General features: G+C 37.8%; 1 protein-coding gene and 1 long non-coding RNA gene across 8 annotated transcripts in view; one reads left to right on the forward strand and one right to left on the reverse strand.

Annotated features, from left to right (window-relative positions):
• The window catches only part of GPHN (gephyrin), a 287073-nt gene that overhangs the window by 155995 nt on the left and 116830 nt on the right, over window positions 1–14248 (forward strand). The gene's annotated exons all lie outside the window — the stretch shown is intronic.
• Window positions 10137–11516, reverse strand: LOC118244662 (uncharacterized). Its single transcript, XR_004777617.2, has 3 exons — window positions 11391–11516; window positions 10746–10790; window positions 10137–10380 (listed from the first exon to the last, which is right to left on the reverse strand). It is a non-coding gene; the product is annotated as an uncharacterized LOC118244662 (long non-coding RNA).

Consider the following 14248-nt stretch of genomic DNA (forward strand, 5'->3'; position numbering starts at 1 on the left):
TGAATCCAGTACTAACTAGGAACTGGGGTAAATATTCTGTCGTAATGAACCCTGTCATCATTTCATCATAAAGTCTTCCTATACTTAAAATAATTATAATATCCTGTTAGCTTCACCTTTAAAACTCTCAATAGATTATTATATATTATATATGTTATTATTATGTTGCTATCTTCTGAGATACCCTAAATAGACTAACTGATGTCTGACCTTACCCTCAGGTCAGCATTCCCTGACTCAGTAGCCTCTTTCGCTTGTACCAGACTAGCCATGGGATCTGAGAGATACCCTATGAGAGCACAGCTTGCTCCCAACACCGTCTTGCCACCATGGAGAATAGCTCCCAGTCTGGCAGGCGTTGTTCAAGTAAGAGCCAACAGGAACCTTCTCCCAGCTGTCACATTGACCTCTCGAAATCTGGTAGGCTTCTTTCTGCTGCAAGGGACTTCAGGACACATCTGCCTTTACTCCCTTACAGTGTCCTAGGCTCTTCTGCTGTCCCTCGTCTCACTCTTACCAACTCTCCTTAGTTTCTCCAAACAGATTTTCTTCTCAGCTTAGCAAACTCTTAAAGACAGCAGGCTCACAGTCTCTCACTTCCCACCAACTTCACACTGCTGAGGGTTCTGGTTAGAAGAACAGATCTCAGTGGCAGTTCACTTTCTGGAAGCTTTAACTATGTGTGACTTTGTTTTGCTTCTTTCCTAGGCTGTTGTTTGAGAACTGGCAGCAAGTGGGGTCATTAGAAGAGAGGAGGAGTATTCACCCTAGCAGTGTAGGGCTGCTGGACAGTTCGTGAACTCATTTCTTATCCCGAGAACCATAAGTCATTCTCTGGTGTATCATTTCAATTAATTCAGTTTCTCTAAATTAATATTACCACAGAAAAATGGTTAGTTTTCAAATAATATTCAGGTTGTATAAATTTTAAACTAAACAAAATGCAGAGAAACACCAGAAACTGAAGGAAAATAAATAATATGCTTTTCCTTGAGACTATGCAATTTTCTTGGTTGAAAATTATACCTACTGGAAAATTGATGCAGTGCAGTCTCAGGCAGCTTCACTGTAAAATATCCTGGTGAATCAGTTTTCCAGCTGTAGTGATCAAGCTATGGTACAAATATTTTAATCATTTCAAAAAAATGTATGTTTAGTTGAAAGAATACATTATAGTTTTTATGTTATAAAAGAGTCAAGATTTGGTTCAAGAAACAAAAATCTGCACACAAAGCTCTGGGAATAGCATCACATCTATCAAATCCCTGAAACAATTTTTGTTGTTAAAACATTTCTTGGTTTATCCTGTGCACTTTTCAACAAAAAGTTAACTTCTAGAACACTTACGAAGAGTTATAAGTCTTTCCAGCTTATAGCATTTCTCTTTCCAGGAAAACTAAATTTCCTGTTTTCAGGCTAAGTGTATCTCAGTTTTGTTTTCTCTTACTGGACTCTTTTCCTTCCTTTCTCTCTCTGATAAAAATCTTTTCTAGTAGTCATTTCCTGAACTACTGTCTAAATCCTGCAAATTATTTGTCAGGAAAGTGTTTTTCATATACCTTCTCCTCGCTTCAATGAAGTATTTAAATTCCATTAAAATTTTTATAGTTTGCTTTTTTTATTCTTTGTTTTGTAGAGGTATCATCTCTGATGATACTCAGCATTGTAACATTTAAGCAACTAATTTCTTCTGTTGTTTCTGAAGAAAAAACAACAGATTCCTGATTAATACAAGTCTTTTGCTCTCAGAAAGATAGATTTAAACATATTATTTTGTTACTCTTGGGATTTCCAGAAGGTATTCCACTGTTCTAATCCACTTAATCTCTGCTTTCAATTCCAGTTGAAGTTTTCCATTATTTTAAGAATAATGTGTCTGTCAGTGACTTGTATCAAATTAGAATTTAAATTCTGTTAAGTCTGTATGTTGTTTCTGAATCCAGTTTGAAAGAACTATTTGTTTAATTTTAGACACGAATGCCTCAGGTGTAACACGTAATGCTAAAGAACATACATGCCCTTTGGTTCATGCATTCGCATCAGTGATGAAGGCTTTTGCTGTCACAACTCATGTAACAATTCTGCTGAAGGTATATTGAGACAGAGTAAGTTCCAGTGTCTCCCTACTTTTGCCTCTTTACTTAGGGTAAATAGCTTTCGTTGTAAAAATAAGGAAATAGGTACACAGAACAGATCTAAGAAACAATACAATACTGTTTTAGTAGGATTACTGCTGAGCATCACACTTTGTAACCTGTAATTTTTTCTTTTATTCTTTTGAATATATTTAGGAAGATTTGAATGCTCCATCCTCTGGATTCCCTTTTCTTAAAATGCTCTTTAGAAAATGGTTAGAAAATGGTGTTTATATGGTTATAATGCAGTGTCTAATTGATTCCTTGTTAAGGTAGTATCTGTGGCTTCAACTTAATGAATTTTCTTAGGTGATTAAACTGATGTATTCACTGAAGTTATACGTGGAAATAACCCAGTCATCTATCCCTCATTGACTATTGCTGAACTGTGTCCACTCATGTTTTAGATTTTGAATTTGCTGGAACTTCTTTCACTTAATACTTGAGCGTTTGATCAAGTCAGATATCATGGTTTGGAAATTTTGTCATAGACTACACTTGAACTTCTGCTTGATTCATTTTTTTCTACTCTGGTTGTACATTATAGCAACACTTAATAATCTTTTCCACCCTTCATGTTTGCTTTCACTAAATATTTGTAGACCTTAATTGGAGTTTTTCTTTCAATCTTTTTGCATATAGACTGTAGTATTTTTTAAATAAACTTTGTTTTGGGTGGTGTTGCAATCATGTACATCACTGAAGTGTCAGATTTTGCTGATTCTAAAGCTAAGTGAAACCTACACATTGCCCTATTTTTAGGCTGAGTTTTGGGGCTAAAGCTTCTTTTTCAAGAGTAAAAAAATGACTGGCTTTTTGCCAGTTCTAAGAGCTGACTAGTTATTTCTGTGAAACAAATTAATGCATATTTGTACAGAATTAATACATGAACAGAAAACCTTAAAACTATAGTCTCTCTTCAACTCTTCTACATAACATACAAGTTCTACTAATTTCTGATGTTCAGCATTGGTGGTTCCTGGGATGAGAAGGACAGGATATAGAGCCCTTTTGGATTTCTTTGTCTCTGGAGAATTTTGTTTCCTGTAGACTTACTAGTCTAGCTGGAACTTGTGGGTTTTTCTCAGTTAATAGCTTGTCACCTTGTTAAGACAGCTTAATATTTTCACCAGAAATATTTAGTGTCTTTATTTCTCTTCCTTGATGTTTTCCTTACAAATGAGGGTGGTTTTTTTTTTATTTAACTCTGTCTATTCAGACACAGTATTGGGCAACTGAGCTTAGGTGCATGCAGTTTCTAGGTTATTCTGAATTACCCTTTCATCATCCACATACATTATATAGAAATACTGCTGTCTGATTGTTTTCTTAGGTTAATCTTCTTAGAGCTGTGATTTTGTAGTTGCTGTTCTCTGAGTGTGAGCTCATTGCTGTAGTAGTGAGCTGCTTAGCCTTTTCTGCAAGAGTCCAGATTTATCTACATTTTAAATATACAGAGGAAGAACTAATTTTTTGCCCGTGCCTAAGAATCTCTGCCTTACTGGTTGTTAAAAGCTACCACTTTTCTCAGTGATCCACTTATATGCTGCTAGTATAAAAATCAATCTACTGAAGAAGTTTGCCCACAGCGAGTTTTATTAAAAAGAGATTGCTACACACCTGATGGTCTGCTACTTCAAGAATAGCCGAAGTTAAGTGCAAGGGCAGGGAGGCACTTTTAGAAACAATTTTGCTATATCTGTATTAATGAAAAGGAGCCTACATTACAAGAGCTTTGTTTTAAGAGCAGTTAGGAAGTAGGAGGACAGAATTTGTATATACAATACGAAGTTGCATTAATGTGAAAGCATTTCTCAGTTGCAGCTGAGGAGTGTTAATAAATCACTGAACTGGTTTAGCTATGGTATGAAAGATAATGTGCCATCTTTTAAAACTGGAAGAAACTAGTGTTTTGGATACAAACATCTTTATAGAAAAGATCCTAAGAATAGTGAAATAAGAGGAAAACATACTCAACTTTCTTACTTGTTATATTGCTATGTTTTCTTATTATCAGTAGTAGATATTGTAAACTATTGGTTAAAATCAAATTCTAAAGAAAAAATAAATTTTATATTTAAAATTTGTCATTAACAGTAGATTAGGAATTCTGCTGTCTTTCATTACAGGGTTCTGTGCAGTAGTAGTCTCAAAAAAGTACTTTTTTAAACATTAAATTGATGTGGTGATAGGAGATAAACAGCCACAGTCCGTCTTTGAGAGTTCTTATGAGACAATTGAATTATGCCTTTAGATCTTACTGTTCAAAATGTTGAAGTCAAATAATAGGTTATTTACTGAATGTATTCTTAAAATAACTCTATGGATTACAGAGCATTAAAACCAAAACAAGTTTGTACTAAGAGTGTCCATCTTCTCTAAGAAGCTTTTTAATCCAATGCTGTCCACGAGAATCTTGGAGAGTAAAAACAAACAAACAAACAAACAAAAAAACATGTAATTTATGCCAGAAGTTAAATAATCCTATACCGGAAATTATTAGACAGAGCGCACAGTTGGTCACTGGCTTTCAAAATCTGTTCAGTTGTTCAGTTCCTATGAGTACATCACCCAGGTGTACCTAAATCAGCAACTGGTCAGGCTCTAGATGCATGAATTGCATTACTGGATCTCACTGAAGAATTGTTTCTGTAAGTTTTTAGGTTATGGCATAAGTATCTGAAAGCAGTTGTTACTACCATGCTTTATCATTTACTTGGACAGTGAGGATACTATGTAAGGGAATCTTAAGAGAAAGTGAAGTACTTTTTGTAGTTCTGGTAATGGGTATATTCTTGAAAATCCTCAGTAGTCCATCCTTTGTACTGTAGAAGGTGTATTTTAGGAGGGATTTTTTAAAATCTTCAACACTGATGATTTTAGATCTAAAATTGTTTGGAAGAGATACATGGCAGAAACTCACTAGAGTTCAGTAGGCAATATTTATTCTTCAGGGAAGGTAGCAAATGATAGGAAGCAATAGACAATGTTGCTGTCGTTCTCAAAAGAAAAGAGTTTCACATTTCAATCTCGGTACCAAATGCTTTAGAGTTAAAGCACTGCAAAATGATTTTTTTGGAGAAGTAAAGTTGTGAGTAAAGACTCCAAGTTATTTCACTGCCAAGGAGACCAGGCAAGTTCTTAGGAAAAAGCAACATTAATTTCTGGCTGGTGGCTTCATTCTCTGTGTGCGCTGATGAGGATCTGTAAATAATAGATTCTCTTCCTGTGGTACTAAATCACAACTTAGCAAAAGTGATGGTTTTGTTTCTGGTTTTGGTTCTAAACTTTATTGCTTAAAATACTTTTTTTTTAAACTATAAAGAATCCAAGGTCAACACTAGTTTTGTATGAAACTAAGTTAACTGTACCCTGACTCCTCTTTGGTATAGGTAAATAGTCTAGAAGTTAGTACACATGTACTACACAGGGTAAATTTTTGTGAGACAGAGCTCCCTAGTTATTGTAGCGTTAGTAAAAGCTCATTATGTTGTCAGCTGTAGTAATTGTAGAATTCTTAGTGGTATTGATTAGAATTATTTCTGCTCATTTCTCTCATTTCTACTGCATGGTTCCGTAATCTGCTAAGAACAAATTTTTTTCACTTCTCCAGTTTTGTTCCACTTTAGTTTTTAAAGAATGTTGCAAAAGTTGTGACAGATAACATAGATTCTTACATTTTGTGTTTAGTTTGAAGTAATTGGGGGGAAAAATAATAGAATAGTAATAAATACATAACATTTTAGCAGTGATTTTGGAATAGCAGAATGGTGTCACTACCTTTACCAGCATTTCTGCTGAATGATGAACAGAAGTTCATCAAAAAAGAGGGCTGAAAAAAGGAAATAGCCACCTAGCCCTGCTTTGGAACCAAGTGCATGGACTTGTTTCCAACTGTCATTTTCACAAGCTAATATTTATATCCTCTCCTTCTTGCAAATACTTTGCCTTTTGGCACTGGCTTCACACACATACATTATACAGTTGTAACATGCTGCATCTGGTGGGCTGCATAAGTCTTCACTGAGCCTAAATGCCTTCCTCGTAGTGCAGAAAAGCATTTCGTAAGTGTTTTCTTTGCAGGGTTAACTGTTTCTAACAATTAATATTCTGTTGTTTTCACCACAGTGTGTGAGGGTGAGTCATAAAATCAAGATCCATTTGGATGGCATAAATATTTTATATATCTTTACTGTCAGAGAATTTTGTTTAGCATTCAGGATTAAAAAATTGTTAATAACACTAAATATATATTAGACGTTATGTATAGAAATTGCTTATTTTTTGATTGCTCAGTTGCAACAATTTCTTTGACATTTGTATTACATAAATGGGGCAGGTGAGTCACTGATCTATGAAGTTCATGTAAATCAAGTACAACCAGATACAAACCTACTGAGGTACAGATACAAGTTGCAAATCCCACAATGTTGGTTTTTCTACTATATTGATTTAACTTTTCTTTATTGTATATAAAAATGTGAAGCATCTTCCCCCAGATGTTTTGCAAGCTGTAAGTGAAAATGAAGCTGAGTGTTATGAAGTAAATCTGTTGAGTAGTTATATTTCAGCTGATGAAAACAAGGTCTCTAAGGAAAGTTACAATAAATACTACTGGGTTAGATCTTTATTATCTAATGCATACCTAGGTAATTCTTTGTTTACAAAAATAACTATCATTGGACTCCAACAAATATATTAATGGCTCAGTCATGTATAAGTCATTGAAGTATTGTCAGAGGTACCTCTATCAGCCAGTTGCTTTTCATGTTTGTATGCACAGTGGAGTTGTACTGATCAAATCATTTGCTGATACTGGTTTATAAACACGGATGTGGAATTAGCTCCAGGCTTCTGAGTCTCTTGCCGTAGGCATTAGGTACCAATAAATGGTATGATGGGTCCCAGTGAAGAGAGTGAGGGAATTTGAAGGCAAGTTGTAGGCACAGGGAATCATGGATACAGGGAGAAACAGAAGACAAAGAGTCTGTATTTGATCTAATCTAACAGCAGTTATTGGTGTGACACTTTTGTTCCTCACAAAGATAATTTCTGTAGGGTCATTCTGTGAAGTCTGGGACTTCGCTGGCCGCAGAGTCACTGTGAATATGCTGAGAAAGCAAGCAAACTTCAAATCAGCATTCCTGTGCTGCTGAACTGTTGTCGGTGGAAATGTTACTGATATGTGCAGATACACCAGTTGGTAGATTTAATTTTTAGTTGGCTACACTAATCAGGGTTTCATCCACCTTTGGCTTTATATGGATTTGAGATGGGAGTGAAAAAGGAAAAGGAACGTGTAATCATGTCACTTATGGGAGAAATATATATCAAGCTGGACACTGATAAAGGGAGGAGTTGATAGAATAATCCACCCTAGTAAGTTTAGACATGGCTTGTTTTATGTGCAGTAAATTTATAAAAGCCTGTGAGAGCTCTCAGGATGTGTCTTTATGGATATGATACCTGTACCCACATTTAACATCAAAAACACTTAACACAAATATCAAAATGGAGAATCACCAGACTCACACTGAGCTTCTTACTGTGCAGTGGACGTGACAGAAGCCTAGGTGCTTACTTAATGAGGAGGAACAACACACACACGTGGGGCAGCATTGGGCTGATGTCCACCTAGCACCATCCAGTGAGCCCAAACTTAGTGATAGGTGCTTACTTAAGACTTTCATCAGATACTCTCCACTACTCTGGGACCATATAGCAGTTGACAGGTTTTTACAGACCCACATAAGTAGCACTCGTGGATGTTTTATTGTTGAGGAAATGATGGTTGTCAGGCTGCTACTTTTAAAGTGTGTGTGGCCAGGTTCATTGCTGTGGGTGTGCATTTCGTCAAAAGCTCTGGAATGACAGCAAACACCTACGTCTGGGATCCACCTTGTGCAGAAGCAACTCTTCACTGCCTTCTGGATGCAAGCCATTGTTGACTTGCATGGAACTCTGACAGCTAATTTGACATCAGGAAGCCAATAATCATAGTTGTGTATGTATGAAAGGACAGCTGTTGCTTGGTGTATCTCAGTGAGCAACTCATCCACGGTCTGTGAATAATATAATTACAAGTGATAGCACCCCAGTGTACTCCTGGACCTGACCAACCACTATGTATACTTCACTTACACTGTGAAACACATGCACCAAATCTCGTGCATCTCGTGTGTGTTTCTGAATTCCAGCTTCTCTTTGGTCATGTTAGCATATTCTTCCCTTCTTGCATCATAAATTCTGGTATTTTCAGTGTGAGTAATGACAAACTCTGCCAGTTTGTATAAGGACATTAAAGGCCTATTTTCATCTGTATAGTATGGCTATATGAGGATAAGGGGATAGTCTTCTAGCAGAACCTCTTAGAACTCTATATGGACCTTGACACAGCAGTAGCAGGGCTGAGGATTCTTGAACTATCAGCCCTGGGTTTACCACCTTTTTCCCTCTGATATCAGAGGGATCTGGATAGGCTGGACTGCTGGGCTGAGGCGAATGGGATGAGGTTTAACAAGGCCAAGTGCTGGGTCCTGCACTTTGGCCACAATAACTCCATGCAACTCTATAGGCTTGAGGCAGAGTGGCTAGAAGACTGTGAAGAGGAAAGGGACCTGGGAGTGTCGATCGATGCTCGGCTGAATGTGAGCCGGCAGTGTGCTCAGGTGGCCAAGAAGGCGAACGGCATCCTGGCCTGTATTAGAAATAGTGTAGCCAGCAGGAGCAGGGAGGTGATCATCCCCCTGTACTCAGCTTTGGTGAGGCCGCACCTCAAGTACTGTGTTCAGTTTTGGGCCTCTCACTGCAAGAAGGACATCAAGGCCCTGGAGTTTGTCCAGAGAAGGGCAACAAAACTGGCGAGGGGTCTGGAACACAAGTCCTGTGAGGAGCAGCTGAGGGAACTGGGGTTGTTTAGTCTGGAGAACAGAAGGCTCAGGGGAGACCTTATTGCACTCTACAGCTTCCTGAAGGGAGGTTGTGATGAGGAGGGGGTCGGCCTCTTCTCTCAGATAACTAATGATAGTACTCAAGAGAATGGCCACAAGTTGCGCCTGGGGAGATTTAGATTAGATATCAGGAAAAACTTTTTCTCTCAAAGAGTGATCAGGCACTGGAACGGCCTGCCCAGTCAGGTCCCGTGGAGTCGCTCCACTCCCAGTGGAGTCACCGTCCGTCACAGTGTTTCAAGAAGCACCTGGACAAGGTGCTACGAGATATGATTTAGTATCTTAGTGGGTAGTATCGGTGATAAGAGGACAGTTGGACTAGATGATCTTGTAGGTCCTTTCCAATCTTGTGTTTCTGTGATTCTGTGATTGTTCCCAAAGGTGCTCTGTCAAATTGCTATCGTAGGTGGTTTGAATTTTGGTGTTAATTTTTATTGGGAATACTCTTGTAACACAGTAGAGATGCAACAGTTAATGTTTTCAGGTATCTTGTACTGAAAAAAAAGTACTTGAAGACCTTCAGTACACAGACCTTCTGTGTGGAGGAAGTAAGTAGCAAAGATGGCTTATATTCCTAGAAAGTTACTAACTTTGCTGACAAGTTGAGAGACTTTTACAAACCTGCTTGGCTTTGGTTGCTGTGCAGCAGTATTTGATAGATTTTAACCATTTTTCAAACTAACTGAGCAATCAGCCAAAGAAAGTTGATTTTGGAGGGTTAGAGAGAAAGGTTCCTGTCAAGCCTTCTGTCCATAGAAAAGACATAGAATATTATCATACAAGATCCTGGGTGCATACAATAAGAAAAAAATCAAGGAAAGACAGCACGATGGTGAGAACAAGTGACTAAAAACTGATGTTTATTCAGTAACTTTCCGATATATTGAGAGAAACCAACTGCTGTAACCTTTATTTGTTATTGTACTAAGAGATAGATATAGATATATATAGATAACTGGTTTCCAGGCTAGAAGCTGTAATCAGTCTAGCTCCATGTAAGCTCTATTTTCTCACCTGCAAAATAAGAGTAGGGAAGTAGAGAATAAGCTGAAATAGCAGACTTGTGAATCAAAATTACAGGCACACGTGTTATCTCCAGCAGAGGTACAGTGATAACCTTGACGATAGTATCTCATCTGCAAGCTGAGCGAGGCAATTTTTGTTCTTAATCTATACACCTCTTCTACACCTCGTTGACAGACGTGACTGAAATTTCTGTTGCATATTTGACTGGTCTGTCTCTGTAGTTCTTTGTCCAGTCTTCTGAGGTTTGACTTTGTGTTTTGCAAGTTCTGCTGGAGAGGATATACAGGTATTTCCTTGTTTATGCATTTTCAAGACTTCTGCATTCAGTGTAAAGCTCAAATACACAATAATATGTTATCTGTGCTGATTCTATAGTCTGTTAAATATAAATTGTCTGCAAATCTGTTCATTAATTTGCATAAATAGCTTTACAATGTGCTATACAAAGTCATAGATTTGAACTTTTCCAACAGAAATAATATTTCCAAACAGAGGCAATCTCGGTCATCTTAATTTGATCAAATGTATTATGACTTCCTCAGTCTCATATTTGCATTTTAGTTCAAAAGATAGAACTATATTACTTCCCCCAAACGGCTGAAGGGTATATAAAATGTCTCAGATCATTACTTACTCAGATCATTACTATTAAGAGGTCAAACTTGGCCATGTTTAATATCTGAAAGAGAAAGATAAGGAGTTTCTGAGTATTTCAAGAGTCCTAAGTCTTTTAATTAGATTGGTCTGCAGTAGGTATATCCTCCAGAAGCTGCCTGGGAGGGCTTCCACATAATGTAATTTATATGAAAGAAAAGAAAGGCAGTGAAGCAGCAGAGAACTCTGTGAAACCAATTGGCAGCGAGCCATCTGTTAAGCAACCACAGCTACATCAGAGACATCTAAAAATATATCCGTTGGATTGGGAACATAATGCCCTAACTCCAGTAAAAAGGCACTTTGAATACTATCAAAAATATGTTTTACAATATATTGCGTTTATTCATATACCAATGAAATATAAAAGAAATGGTCTCACAGACATTGTTATTAAATCCTGAATAGTAGTATTTCAAAATTTTTATTTAATTGTTAGCCTCCGTTTCTCTCTGGATTAGAAGCTACCATTTTATTGCTTCAATTTCCATTTTCTCTCTCCCTGGTCCCCCCATAGCCTGGCACTTGTATCGTATCCCGTCTTCCTTTTTACTTTTCCTGAGGTTTCCCCTCATTTATTGTCTGTCCAAGCCACCTTGTGCAGTCTTATTTCCAGCCCACTCACCTCATTCACTTGCTCTCACTGTACTCTGTGAACTGCCAGTTTTGTGGCTCCATGCAGCATTTCTCTGCTACAGGTTTCTGAGTTTCATCTCAAACAGGGGAAAGCCATAAGGTTGATGCCAGTGGTCAGAAATTTTGGCATGTCTTAAAACTGAAAAATATCAGATATAATGACTTGAAATGAAATCATATCTATTGGTAAGTCTGTCGCACTCTGAAAATATCTGACTACATTTATATTAGAATGCTTCAGTTTTGTCTGTTACTCTAATGTGCGTACTAGTTTTTCTGTTAACCCCAGTTATCTGCCAAAACCCCAGTATCCTTTAATCCTAAGTGAGTAAAGAAAACTGAGCTGTGCTATTAGGGGTTGGCTTCAATAAGCTAGGTACTTAGTTGATGATTTTTTTCATAACTGTCATTGAAGGCATCTAAAATTGCTCATAAAGCAAAGTTTGACAATCTTAACTCAGTCTTGCTGAAGTACTGGTAAAGCGTGAAGGATGTGTGTGAAGAATCCTGTGTGCGGATGCCGGTGCTGGGCGGTTAGCTCCCAGGCAGGACACAGATGAACATAGCCTTTTGGCATCTCTCTTCCACCCTTCCTTCAATCCTGAAAGAAGCATTAGAAAGCCTGCCCAGCAGCACTTCGCTGCACTGTTAGGTGGAACCACTATTTCTTACGGAGAGGAACAAAGTATCTGCACGTCGCTGCAGCACCTTTAATTTCCTTCATGCCCGTAAATAAAGCCAGAGTGGGCTTCCCAGTGTGATGGTGATTCCAGCTCCTGTACATCACACATTTTAAGTCGTGTTGTTTAAGGACATCCAAAAAGTGGAGTCTCCAGTGCCTGATTGCAAGGGCAGATGTCACTGTAAAAGATGTTTATGTAGCAGGAGCCATTTTGGCTGCATCTGCCCAAAGACTGCAGGAAGCATTCCCCTGTCTGTAGAAGGCTGCCCGCAGGAATGAATACAAGCATGTATATTTTGAAACAAGTATTTTTAGAAACTTATGTTGAGGGCTGCTGCTTGGACTTTCTGCCCTTTCAGATTTTGCTGTTGCTCAGTTTATACATTTTTAATAATCACATTGCCTGCTAGCAGTGACATTTTGTGAAGGTCATTTTTCTTGTGAAGTTAGAGAATGGACTAGAATTTCACTGAAGGACTCCTGCAGCTGCAGGATCATTGTTTGTGCAACTCTTTTGCATCTTCTACTACCTTTGAAGCCTGTTTAGAATTTTAACTAATGATATCTTCAAAGTGTCACTGTGCTCAAGGGCAAAAAAGAAATCTCAAAATGCACTTTATATTTAAAACGAGTTTTGAATAGCTTTGAAGCATGGCATTAGCTGAAAATAAAAGGCATTGACATATACTTACTGTGTGTGCACATAGAGACTTCCATGTTTCATCAACTTTTTCATTGTCAGGAAAGTGTCCATACACCACTGCAGTGCATTTTTCTTCAGAATTTTTAGTGTGCAATTGGTACTTCAGCAGCTGCCTTTTGGCATTCCCTCTCAATGCAGAGGTTTAACTTTTGTTTATGTCATTTCTAGTCTGCTTATTCTTTTTTCCCTTTTATAGAAATACTGACACATGTATATGCCTTTTCTGGCTCTGAGTAGAGGGTGGCAGATACTAAAACCAACATGATATGCTGGAAATAAGAGACTGTGGTGTTAGCTACTGAATTAAAATTGTTTGGTTTTGTATAAACCAAAGTTCTTGCTTCCCACAACTGAAGACATACCAGGTTTGCTTAGTGATAAAAGACTTGATGGTTTACTTGGTAGTTATGTCTGATGTCTTCTGATGCTGACATATTCCTCTAAAACATATTAAGTGTTAGTGGCAATGTTTGAGAATATGGCTGGTGAAATACCTGTACTGGTTTGTTTTGTTTTGTTTTCTGTTTTGTTTACTGCTTTCTGTGAAGTTTTCTCTCTGTATAGCTAGTCTTGGACTCCTGGATCCTTCAAGTAGGGATATCATTGTGTTAACTGTCATTTTCCTTCTCTATGACATGGTTTTTCTATTTGTAAACTTGGAGTTTATAAACGTACAAAGATCTGATTTGTAATTTAATCTTTCCCACCAAGTTATTTGTCTGGTTTTCTTCTATTATACTCCTTTACTGTATCAAACTCCCAGGAAAATTTAGCTTATTCAGCGTGTCTTTACATTTAAGATTTGATTTTCTATTTCTATTTTGATAGCTGTGCTATCAAAGGATAGTAGTTTGGCTGGATGTTTTACAACAGATTTCACAGTTTTATGAGCATTGCTAACATTTCAGTTGTGCCAAATAATGTAGAATCTTGATTCAGAACATGAATCAAGGTGATGCACTGAAAAGCAACCACTGTGAGAGAATTGGAGAGCGGTTAGGATTGTAACCTTCCTTTAAGGTGTTAGGTCCTAACTAAAGTTGGAGATTGGGAGACTAGAACTGATTGGGCATTTATGAAAATCTCTGTTAGGAAGGAGGGGCAGAAGTTTGTGAATATCCCTGGAAAATCATTTCCCAACTGGCACCCTGTCTGGGTAAAGGACTGAAAAGACAAGCATTTTCAGACTATGCTTCCAGGCTTCTGGATGCCCACTGCATAGGGACCGCTTGGCTAGAAGCCACCAGCCTGTTTGGAATCGCTGTTTTGCCGACATGATCAAAAGGGAAGGCCTCAGCCTCTGGCTGTTATCATTACCATTTTACTATTTTTCTGCCTGCCTGCTACATGGGCTTCCCTTGGCAATTTTTTTTTATCTTCTGCACAGACCAATTTACCCTTCTTGTGCCTGCGAAAATCTCAACTGGAAAATGTGAATGAGATTGAGGAGGAAGAGCAGACC

Source organism: Cygnus atratus, chromosome 5 (assembly GCF_013377495.2).
Source record: "Cygnus atratus isolate AKBS03 ecotype Queensland, Australia chromosome 5, CAtr_DNAZoo_HiC_assembly, whole genome shotgun sequence".
NCBI lineage: Eukaryota > Metazoa > Chordata > Aves > Anseriformes > Anatidae > Cygnus > Cygnus atratus.